Raw genomic sequence first — 12,475 nt, forward strand, 5'->3', positions numbered from 1 at the left:
CTTGCAGATGAAGAAGACTGAGGCCGGGGTGTGGCAGAGGATAGATGGTGGGTTAGTGGCAAAGCCAGGGTGGGATTCTTTCCACCACATAGCAGTATCATCCTTGAGTTGAATCTTGACAGAGTCCCATCATCATGGTGATAATGGGACTTCCCAGTTTACACAGCCCTTTGGTGGTGTTTATTTAACGCGAGCAACAGCTCTTGATGTAGCCACACAAGGGTTATTGTCCCCAGATAAAGAATCAGGGGCTCATGGAGGTCAGTGATTGAGAGCTGATTTGCATGTGCAATGTATTGCATGTGCACATGAATTTGTGGGTGTCACTGCCTGGGTCTGTGCTTGGATACTCACTGCCTTACTGCCTGTAACAGCTCCCCTGACTTCCAGACATAGTTCGAGAGTTATCTTTTTCCACAATTGTTTTCTGAATTTTCCTGCACGGGTTGGGTCCCCCACCCATGAAGAAACCACCTCTTCTGGTCTTAAGATCTTCCAGAGGGGCAGAGAGTTTAGGATCCCCACCCCACTGTGGAAGCCGGAGCCCCTGCTCGGGCCCAGCCACCTCCCTGACTCCACCCCGTTCTTCACTCATCACGTAACTCTGCACTCCTCTGGGACTGCAGGCTTCTCGAAATCTGGGATTATGTCTTCCATCTTCCAAGCGCCAGAGTCTGGCTTCTAGGCATTTCATAAATGTGTGTTAGCTCAGGGATGAACTTTTTAGAGTTAGGATTTTAATTCTGGTCTTCTGATGTCATCACCTCCTGCCCCTTTTGGGAGTGTGAGTTGTAAAACCAGATAGTAGGAAGAAGCCTCTCCCAGGGGTGAGAGCCGTAAAGGCAACCTCATTCCTAAATACTAATAAAATTACCTAAAGCACACTAGCTCTGCTTGTCCACTCTGGCAACAAAACCTTGCAAAATTCCTCTGGAATTTCCAAGACTAAAGGAAAGTGGCACCTGGGTGGCTCAGGGGTTAAGCATCCGACTTCGGTTCAGGTCGTGATCTCACGGTTCATAGATCTGAGCCCTGAGTCGGGCTATGTGCTGACAGCTTACAGCCTGGAGCCTGCTTCTGATTCTGTATCTCCTTCTCTCTCTCTGCCCCTCCCCTGCTCACACTCTGTCTCTGTCTCTCCCTCTCTCTCACAATAAATAAACAGTAAAAAAAAAAAAAAAAAGACTAAAAGAAAGCTTTGGGGGTGCTTAGAGAGAGTGCTCTTTTAAAGTGTTCTATGATCACTAACATCTCTGAACACAAGAAAGAGACAAAAGGGAGATGAGATGAAAATAGAGCAAATGAGGAACTTGTTTGACTGTGGTGGCGAGCAGTGTTCTGATGGACCTGGGCAATGCCTGATCATCTGTTTTGACTCAAGGTTCAGGTCAGCTCTGGATTGTGTTCACATGGACCCAGCCTCACAGAGGAGAACATCCATCTGTAGGTTGTGCAAGAGCCAGGCTGCACACCGCCTCCTGAAACTCCCTCTCAGTGGTTGGTGATGGGAATGATCCTTTTTCCGTACTTTGCAGGCATGTCTGAAGTGGCAGTGACCTCTTAGCCCCGTGGATTTCGCCCATGCGTCATTTTACACCAGTGTGTGGGAGTTGGGATTTTGTGGGAGTTAACCTCGAGCAAAATACTTCTGGTGTTGTGGCAGGACCAGGGTAGGGAAAACTTGGTGGTGCCATTTGAGAAGACTGGAGAGAAGTCATCTCTTCTAGAACCATCGTGTGAAGATTTTCCTTATAACTTCCAATCTGTGGCGCTCCATTGGATTTTAAAAGAAATGGTGGATTTTTAAAACTTATTGGTTGGTTGCCTGTTTGGTAAAAATGATACATGCTTAGTATAAAAAATTTTGAAGTCATCATTGATAGCAATGAAGTCATCCTCGTTTGAGTGACACATTTGTCACTGAGTACCTCATTGTGGAGCTTGGGGAGAATGGGTCGGCCTATCCCATGATACTGGGAGGTGAGTCTCATATATCATCACCGTCACCTTCAAAAAAGGAGGCCCATCCCCTCCCTGTTCCCAGTTTCCTTTAACAGCTGCCACCAAACCTTTCTGAGAAGGGAAGAGATGTTCCAGCCAGATAGCTTCTTTGAGAGGAGTGCCAGGGCAATCCGGTTTAGGCCTGGCTTTAGAAAGATCCCCGAGTCCTTTTACACTACCTCTGGCACGCCACCAGCTCTGTTGAGGTGATTTTTGTTCATTTGAGGCTCCAGAAGACAAACAGATCCCGTAGTGGGTGGGGAGCCCTAGTGCAAGACTGAAATGGTTTCATCTCTTCTTTTTTCTCCTTTTTATCATCTTAATCTGCCCAACTTGATAGGTCAACAAATCCCTTATACAAAGGTTGTTGTCACTGATAATCCTTGAATTAACCTGAACATTAGCTTCAGTGCTCTTGGGACGTTCCTTTCTTCTGCCATTTAAGGAGACATTTCGAGTAAGTGCGGTGTTGGTTTGCTGAGGCATCATCTCACGCAGTTTGCCGAAGTCTGTCCTGGTAGCTTTTACCTTGAGTCCAGGGTGGTTCGTGTTGTGGCCGGGTCAGCGTATGGAGGGCTGTGGGAAGGTCCTTGCCCTCCAGAATTCTTTTCCACTTGTTAGTTGTTGGTGCCTGAAATCCAACCACTTATTTGTTTGGCTCGCCAAAATGTTGCTTCCTATTAAAAAAGTACTGGGGGGCACCTGGGTGGCTCAGTCAGTTAAGTGGCCGACTTTGGCTCAGGTCACTATCTCTCGGTTCATGAGTTCAAGCCCTGAGTCGGGCTCTGTGCTGACAGCTCAGAGCCAGGAACCTGCTTCAGATTCTGTGTCTCCCTCTCTCTCTGCACCCCCCCCTTAAAAATAAACATTAAAAAAATTCCTAATGTATTCATTTTTTTATTCATTTATCCATTTATTCATCCATTCCTTCAAATATTTATTGAATGCCTACTCTAAGTGATGGGACAGAGAGAGCAACAGAGGATGATGGGATAAAGCTGGGGATACACACAGGTGCTGGGAAGTCCCGGACTTCCTGAGTATTTTGATCTTAAACATCAGAGTTTTCTTTTTTTTTTTAATTTTATTGAGAGAATTAAAAAAATTTTTTTAATGTTTATTTATTTTTGAGACAGAGAGAGAGAGATAGAGCATGAATGGGGAGGGGCAGAGAGAGAGGGAGACACAGAATCTGAAACAGGCTCCAGGCTCCGAGCCATCAGCACAGAGCCCGACACAGGGCTCGAACTCATGGACCGCAAGATCACGAGCTGAGCTGAAGTCGGATGCTCAACCGACTGAGCCACCCAGGTGCCCCAAATGTCAGAATTTTCTACAGAAAGATTTTAAACAGGGGAGTGCTGTGCCACGATTACATTTGTGCTTTGAAAAGATAACCCTGGCTGCCTTGCAGAAAATGCATGAGAGCACAAGTAAGCATGTGGGGGGCAGCTGGGAGGCTCCTGCACCTACCCAGAAGAGTGATGATGGTGGTTCACTTATTATTTTTTGTAGGAGAATGATTTGGTGAAATATGCAAGGATATTTGAAGAGTAGTATAGCGTTAATTAGATTTTCTGCCATGACAAAGACGTCGGGGCGCCTGGGTGGTTCAGTTGGTTAAGCATCTGATTTTGGCTCAGGTCAGGATCTCACAGTTAGTGAGTTTGAGCCTCACATCGGGCTCTCTGCTGCCAGCATGGAGTCTGCTTCAGATCTTGTCTCCCTCTCTCTGCCCCTTCTGCACTTGCACTCTCTCTCAAAACAAACAAACAAAAACATTAAAACAAAGAAAAAGAAGATGTAATAAAATTCAATTTATTATTTATTGTCATGGCATCCATAGTATATATGTGCTACACTGATCTTTTCTACAGGCTTATATCATAAACACAGTGTTGAGTATGCTATCTTAGTACATGTTTGATACACATTCTAATCGGTCTGCTTTTAGACAGGAATTAGACTAATTGTATAGTTGGCTAAAAGGATTCTTTTTTCAAGGCTCTTAACCTGTTTTATGGACAAGTAACTACTTGGGTGGACTCTCCCTTACAGATGAAAGAATTTACACAGTAAAAGGAGATAGACTTGCCCGAGGTTGTCCAGTGTTGGTGGCACCAGGCCCTTGGAGCCCATCCCCTTCTTAACCACTGGCTTCAAATTTCATGCATGTATTTACTGTGACTTCCTCTGTGTTTACAGTATCTTTGCAGATTTATTTCTAGGTTGCTCCTTTTTATGTTTGTGGGTGACGTTCTCCTTACCTATTTTCCTGCTTGTCTTTGGTTTGGGAAAACTGGATTTATTCTTCCCCCACTCTCTCCTTTCTTTTGGTTAGGAATGATTGCTTTTTCTATGCTTCTTGTTTCAGAGAATTCCCCGCCCCCTTTAAAAATTATCCTGATGATGCTGTATCTATCTTTCTTTCCCTTTTTCTTTTTCTTTCTTTCTTTCTTTCTTTCTTTCTTTCTTTCTTTCTTTCTTTCTTTTCTTTCTTTATCTTTTTAAAGTTTTTAATGTTTGCTTATTTTTTGAGAGAGAGATAGAATGTGAGCCAGGGAGGAGCAGAGAGAGAGGGAGACACAGAATCTGAAGCAGGCTCCAGGCTCTGAGCTGTCAGCACAGAGCCTGACACGGGACTTGAACCCATGAACCGTGAGATCATGACCTGAAGCGAAGTTGGATGCTTAACCAACTGAGCCACCCAGGTGCCCCAATGCTGTATCTTTCTTATGTCTTTGTTACAGTTTGGGTTAGTGGAAGGGGCTTTGGCTTGGGGGTTAAACACACTGGGCAATCTTAGCCTCTTGGTCTCAATTTTCTTATCATTAAAATGGGACTAACAATCCTGTAATTAATAGTGTTGTTGCTGGGAGTGAATGAAATAATGTACATACATGAGCTGTATAATCTCTATGTAACATACATACATGAACTATGTAATTTATATGCAATGCACATACAGAAACGATGTAATCTGCATGCTATGTACGCACACATGCCATGCTATCTGTGTGCAGCCTACATAGATGAGCTATGTAATTGTCATGTAATGTATGCATATGACCTTGTAATCTGTAAACTTCAGTGCATAGTTGAGGGTAGAGAGAAGTGATGTTTGTAAACACTACTTGTCTGCCCTTCAGCCACGATCCCACAGGGCTTGAGACAGAGGAGACCAATGAAGTTGTCAGGAGGTCACAAGGGCTACATAAAAAAGCCTAGCCTAATAGGCATACCTCTGTCCCCTGATGAACTCAGAAATAAACGTTAATTGCAAGAGTTGACGTTTTATAGGCACAGTCCATGTAAAGGTCAGTCTACATTTATGCTGATGAATGTTCTAGTTACTAGCTTTAAGTTCAGATTTTGATTCTGCCATCTGCTGCCCAACCCCTCAGGCCTCAATTTCCTCAAATGTGAACTGAGATTAATACTCACCTTGATGGATAAGGGGTTATTGTGGGAATTAAATTAGATAATTCATGCATTGCACATAAAATGTGCTCAGTGGTGCTATTACTAAAATGTGTGTGTGTGTGTGTGTGTGTGTGTGTGTGTGTGTGTGTGTATGTGTGTGTGTATGTATTAGAATAGTCTATTTTGGTCAAGTAAAATAAGCTGATATCATTCTATGCTCTGGCTTTGGCTATCGTTTGCTGGGAAGTTATATATATATTTTTAATAGATTGCTTTAAACTTGTAAATTTATTTTAGTATCCTTGGTGTCTTAAATTCTTCCTTTTCGGGGCACCTGGATGGCTCAGTTGGTTAGATGTCTGACTTCGGCTCAGGTCATGATCTCATGGTTAGTGGGTTCAAGCCCTGCGTCAGGCTCTGTGCTGACAGCTCAGAGCCTGGAGCCTGCTTCAGATTCTGTGTCTGCCTCTCTCTCTGCTCCTGCCCTGCTTACAGTCTGTCTCTCTCCCTCTCTCTCAAAAATGAGTAAACATTAAAAAAATGTTTAAAAAATAAATTCTCACTTTTCAGTATATTATATCCCAATTTCTTTGTTTGGTATATTTTATTCTTACTCCTACTATGTTATCTGTTTAAAGATATTTATATTTGAGGATATACACTATTTCCACTTTGAGGAAGTTACCAGAGGATTCTGTATATTATATTGTGTTATAATAACTGGGGTTTAAAGTAGCATGAAGCACAGTAAACCCATCTTCTAGTTCCTCCCTAAGAAGGCTTGAATTTGTCTTATTTCCTTTGAGCAAGTGAAAACCATCCCCAAACACCTTTTGCTAGATCTCACTCCCATCCTTTCCTTCCATCTCTGTCTTCCTCATTCCCCGCCTGGACCATGACCCTTTCTCTCTCCCCCTTTGTTCACTCCACTGTCTCCCAGAGTGAGAGGAGAGGTCGGGGAGAGTGGCCAGATTGGCCGGGAGGGACAGTATCATTCCAGCTAGTTGTCCTTTTTCTTTCATACTGAAATCATAACAGTCAATTAGGAAATAAATTCTTGCAAAATATATGTTGGATAAAAAAAGAAGAGGCAGTGTTGCATGATGGTTAAAAGTGCAGGGTCTGAGGTCACACAGTTCTGGGTTTGAATCCTGGCTCCGATGCTAACTATCCATGCGACTCTGGTAAGTTATGAATGTCTCTTGCCTGAGGTTCCTCAAAAATGAGTGGGTGTGCAGGAAATGCACATAGAGAACATGAACACTTTGTCTGGCACACTGAGAAGTACTCAGCAAATGTTAATTGTTGTTATTGTTGCTATAAAAAGGTGACCCCCGGAAGGTTATAGAGCATGTTTACATCTTCAAACCATTAGTTAAGCTAGAAGCCTGAATATATACTATCTTAACATCACTTGTGTTGCCTGAGGCTTGAAGCACAACACGGAAACTTGATTCGTTCGTGGATTTAAACACTCAGGACTTTGTTACCGTATGCATCAAGTTCTATTCTGGGCGTTGGTGTTTTATGGAGGTAATATATGAGACCTCTCTCTCTCTCTGCTTTCCCTTTGGTTTAGATGTAGGAGAGTGTGGCAGGCAGAATAACACCCTCCCCCTACCCCCAGTATGTTCATCTCCTAATACCTAGAACCCTATGACTCTGTTATGCTACATGGCAAAGGGGAGTTAACGTTGTAGACAGAGTTAAGGTTGCTAATAAGCTGGCCTTAAAGTGGGGAGATTATCTTGAAATATTCAGGTGGGGCTGTGTCTTTACAGGTGGAAGAGGGAGGTAGAAGAGAGTCAGCATCGGGGAAGGAATGTGGTAAAGGCAGAGCCTGAGCGATGAAGTTGCTGGCTTCGAAGCCAGAAGGGAGACACACGCCAAGGAATGTGGGAGGCTGGAAGAGACAAGGAAACAGGTTGTCCTCTAGGACCTTCAGTGAAGAACAGGGTTCTGCCAACAGCTTGTTTTAGCTCAGTGGGGCCGTGTCAGACTTCTGAAATAAGGTAATAAATTTGTGTTGTTTTGAGCCAATTTGTGCTCATTTGTTACAGTGGGAATAGCAGATTAATATAGCAAGTGTGTGTGTGTGTGTGTGTGTGTGTGTGTGTGTGTGAGAGAGAGAGAGAAAGAGAGAGAGAAAGAGAAAGAGAAAGAGAGAGAGAAATACAAATAGGAACTCTAGTGATGGATTTTTGCCAAAGATTAAATTGAAGGTGAGTAGAACATTTTCCATGTCATTTATAAAACATATATTTTCCCGTGTATCTTATGGATTTGTACTTATTGGCACAATAGCCAAGATGGTTGTGGTGACTCTATTTCACGAACTCTGCATTATCCAACTTACAGGTGGATTTTTACTTTGCAAGTTGATTTATATTATACATCTCACAAAATTAAAAGAATTGAAACCACATCTCTGCTGAAACACTTCACAAATGATTTTTATTGAAAAGCATAAAACTACAAAAAATCAGGGCTTCTCTTGAAGAGCCAGGGCATACATGGGTACCAGAATTGGGATGGATGTGAATATCTGTTCTTCATTTGCAACCCAAGGCTGTCTCCCCTCCGATCCCCTCCTCCGGCCATAGCCCCTGAACTCCTGTGTGGACCTTCTCTTGGATAGAGTACCTGAGCCACAGGTTTGTGTATCACTAATCGATGTTTACTGTGTTGGCTTCGTGTCGTTAATATGAGGGGGTGGTGCTGTAGCTGGGGCGCTGGACACGATGCCTGTGACCCACTCCCACTCAACATTCTGTTCTGTTTGGGGGCGCCGCGAATCACCTCTTCTTGGCTTATCTCCCTCTGCGGCCACACGAGCATGCCAATTTACCTCTTTCTTCCCTTCTTATTTTGTTTGTGTCTCCCGGTGCCTCCCCCGAATTTGCCAAACATAGCATCTTCTCCTTTTACTAAACCTAGATCTAAACCTCATCTAAACCTAGTACATTTGATTTCATTTCTGATTGCTCCCCCCCCCCCCAACAATTTGTAGCCTGTGTTAAAAGGGACTCAGCAGGGGACTTTTGATATCCTATCCCATCACCCTATATCCTGTTAATCTTAGGGTCACAAACAGTCCCCTGTGGCTTCTGCAACCCATGATTGATGTTGAAGCTACGGCTCATCTGTGGGAAATATGAATAGCTGGCAGCCATCATTTCAACCTTGAGCTCACCCTGACTAGGAACAGGGTTAGAAATGAGATCTACAGTTTCCTGATGCTTCTCTAAATCAAGACCTCTTGGTTTTATGTCCGGTAGAGCTGAGCCATTCCATGCCAGACCTCAAACAGGAAACTTCCCATGAATTCAACCACCTAACCACTGTGTGTAGAATGAGATGAGATGGGAATGCCATCTGGTCAGGCTGCCTGGTCTCTGAGGCAGAGCTTCATGGGGTGACACTCCCTTTGTCTTAGACTCTTCTTAGGCTGGTAAGTTCAGAAGCATCATTTTGTTAGTGCACCAGAACCAAAGAGATTCTCAGGAGCCAACTCACAGTAACCTAATTCCTAGGTGCCAGATGAATGAGCCAGAATGCAAACTTTTTAATTTAACATCAAGAGATGGTCCGTTCTGCAAGCGTGAAATTCCCATCTGCAAACTGGAGCACCTTCTGTGTTGTGTCTGGGTTTTAGAGAAACCAGGCTGTGATATGGAATTTGGTTGGTAAAAAATGGGGCCAGAAGAGAAATGTGGGATCTTAAGGCCTGAGGAACGTGCCCTGACTGTCCATGCACTAATGTGATCGAGTGCAGCCTTATTCCTTCCTGGATTGGGCTGGATGCAAACTCTGTCAAGTTGCTTTTAGGACTCGCCTTCTTCAGAACTCCATGACAAATATTTCTTTAACTATTTGTGTCTTTGATTGGGCTATGGATATATTGTCAAATTTGAATGATTTAAAACCAGGGTATTTGGAGTGTGGAAAACATGAAATTGTTCCGATTTTAACTTGACCGTTATGCTGAGCATAACATCAGCATAGTGCTGAGCAAGTTGGTTAACTTCTGTAAGCCCCGATTTTGTGAAGTGTGGATAATAATAGCATCGTGAGGTTGTTGTGAGGACTGAGTGAGGTAACTCAGGTGAAGCACTTAGCACAACGTTGGGCATAATATTCAACCGATGTTTAGTTGGCTGGAAGAAGCCTTACTCTTTCTCCTTGTTGACTGTAGGACATGTTATGAATTCTGCACGTATCTCAGCACTTTATGTGTTGGTTGTTCTCGGTTAATTGTGACAGGTTTTGTTGGAGCCCCCCTGTGCTTTCTCTGTTGAGTCCATTACCGAACCCAGGGAACATTGGGACCAACAGAGATAAGGGCAACAGGATCTGTTCTCAGAGAAGGACCTCAGTCCTGTGTGGACTCCCCTGTCATTTCTGATCTCCACAAAAGTGATTCTGCTTATAAGGCTGTTCTCCCCCCTCCTCCTGGGCCACCTTCTTCCTGTTGGCTGCCACAGAGTGAGAAGGTTGATATAGTATGGGGAGATCCTTTCCAACTGAGTACCAGAACATTCCAGAAAATAGAAGAGTTGGACCCGCATGTGGTAATCATTTCACTATGTAGATGTATATCAAAATGTTTTCAATAGATACAATTTTTACTTAAAAATTTTTTTAAATGTTTATTTATTTTTGACAGAGAGAGAAAGAGAGAGAGACCATGAGTGAGGGAGGGAGAGAGAGGGAGACAGAGAATCCAAAGCAGGTTCTAGGCTCTGAGCTGTCAGCACAGAGCCCGACTTGGGGCTTGAACCCACCAACTGTGAGATCATTACCTGAGCCAAAGTTGGATGCTTAACCGACTGAGCCATGCAGGCACCCCTCCAATTTTTACTTAAAAAAAAAATAGACTCAGGTCATGATCTTGCATTTCGTGGGTTCGAACCCCACGTTGGGCTCTGTGCTGACAGCTCAGAGTCTGAAGCCTGCTTCAGGTTCTGTGTCTCCCTCTCTCTCTCTTTCAAAATTAAATAAACATTAAAAAAAATTTTTTAAGTAAATAGTAAAATAAAAAAAGAAAGGTTCCATCCTTAATCTGGTGCTTTCTTTAAGTTGTCAGGATGGCTTTGCTTGACAATGTCACTGTCAGCTCCAGTGAAATATTTCATTAGCCCGAGTGTGGTGGTTTTGCCAGTTGAATGTAGGTGTCTTAAAGCAGGATGGTGAAATCATACTCCCCACGTTATTGGGTGCCAGGCATGCTTAAGAGCTTTGCATGCATTCATTAATGCGGTCATCTCAACCCTAGGAGGTAGATGCTATTAATAGCCCCAGTTTAAAGATGAGGAAGTGGAGATACATAGGTTAAGTAACTTGCCCAAGGTCTCACAGTAGGTGGCAGGGCTGAGAATCAGACCCAACTGGTCTGGGGTCAGGCATCTGTTCTAAATCAACATGTGATTCTGCTTCTGGACCTGAAATGGCAGTGTTCTCTTCCAGCTTTTTCTAATGGCTTAGTAGGGACCACTTATTCTGAATTTTTACCCTGGTCTCCTTTTCTCCCTCAAGTTACAGAGTTCTCTTAAATGGGCTATAATTTTTATGTGCCTTCCACTGTGAGACTTCTCTCTGCACCCACAAAAGCTATGCCAGGGATCAGGGAAGGTGGTCTTTTGGATGGTGGCAGCGATGGAGGAGGGCACAGTTTTTTTCTTCTGATGGGTCAGCGGTACATGAGCTGACAAACATGTGCAGAGAGAAGACCTTTCTATCCTTACATACAGGTTGGGGATAGGCAGCTCTTTATAACCAACAATGTGGATTTGGAGAAATTCAGCCCACAGTGTGGTCTCTGTAGGTCTTCTGGTTTAGTAGAGTTATGTTGCTCGTCTCAGGGCCACAGATATCAAGTAGGTAGGTCCAGTTCTCTCCAGAATAAATCTTAAGTACCTGCTGGACCCACTGGGCCACCGAAATGAGCTATAAAGCAGAGGGTTTTGCCCCTGGCTTAGAAACAAAGGCCTTTTTGATTTTTTTTCTCTTTATAGAAGGACACAAAGAAGGGAGCCACAAACCTGCCTTCTTTCTAAGAAATAGTAAGATAAGGGGCACCTGGGTGGCTCAGTTGGTTGAGTGTCCAGCTTTGGTTCCGGTCATGATTTCGCTGTCTGTGAGTTCAAGCCCCGTGTCGGGCTTTGTGCTGACAGCTCGGAGCCTGGAGCCTGCTTCAGATTCTGTGTCTCCCTGTCTCTCTGCCCCTGCCCCACTCATGCTCGCGCGCTCTCTCTCCCTCTCTCTCTCTGCCAAAAATAAATAAATATTAAAAAAAAATTAGAAATAGTAAGATAAACTTTAATCTCAGGTATTTTCTTCAGGTATACCAGTATGTCCATCTTAATTCTTATGTTGTTCCAGATAGAGAGGGAGGAGAGAGAGGGAGGGAGGGAAGAGGGGAGGGGAGACAGTGGAGGTGAGCCATGGGGAGGGGTGGGAGCAGCAGGAAAGCATGTTCAGAAACTTTGCTGCTGGTGACACCTTAACTGGAATATTTAGAAACATCGGCATATTACATATTTTCTTATGTGCGTATAAGGGGTGGCCTGGGGCTTAAAAGCATCATCTAAGAAAACCCTCCAAATATAATGCTCAACCTGAAATGATCATTTGACTACATAAACACTTTCAATGTTGCCAAATAGGGTTGGTTGTTCCCATTTGAACTGGGTGCGTGGGTTGTTCCCATGAAGCTTGTGAATCATTCATGAACACACCAGATCCTTCAAGCTAGCCAACCAGCCAGAGGATTCATTTCCTATAAAGGCATTTGATTACAGTGTTGAAACAGTGCATTCCAAGCTTGCTCGCACTGGTTCTAACCATGGCATTATGTCATGGACGCAGGTCGCCTCAGCGTAGAAATTCTTCCTAGTACGGATGGGTGCTCTTCCCTTCTCTTCTGGGACACTTCCCATTTCTCCTGAATTTTAATCTCTTCCTCCCTCCTGTTTGGAGGTGGCATTTGCTTTTAAAATGCTTTGTATTATCAGAACGTTTGTTAAAAAAAATTTTTTTTAATGCTTTATTT

The 12,475-nt window shown here is 43.7% G+C and overlaps 1 long non-coding RNA gene across 4 annotated transcripts in view; it reads left to right on the forward strand.

The window, feature by feature from the left end:
- Nucleotides 1-12,475, forward strand: part of LOC123603661 — a 148,875-nt gene that overhangs the window by 112,049 nt on the left and 24,351 nt on the right. The gene's annotated exons all lie outside the window — the stretch shown is intronic.

Source organism: Leopardus geoffroyi, chromosome E1 (genome assembly GCF_018350155.1).
Source record: "Leopardus geoffroyi isolate Oge1 chromosome E1, O.geoffroyi_Oge1_pat1.0, whole genome shotgun sequence".
In the NCBI taxonomy this organism is placed as follows: Eukaryota; Metazoa; Chordata; class Mammalia; order Carnivora; family Felidae; genus Leopardus; species Leopardus geoffroyi.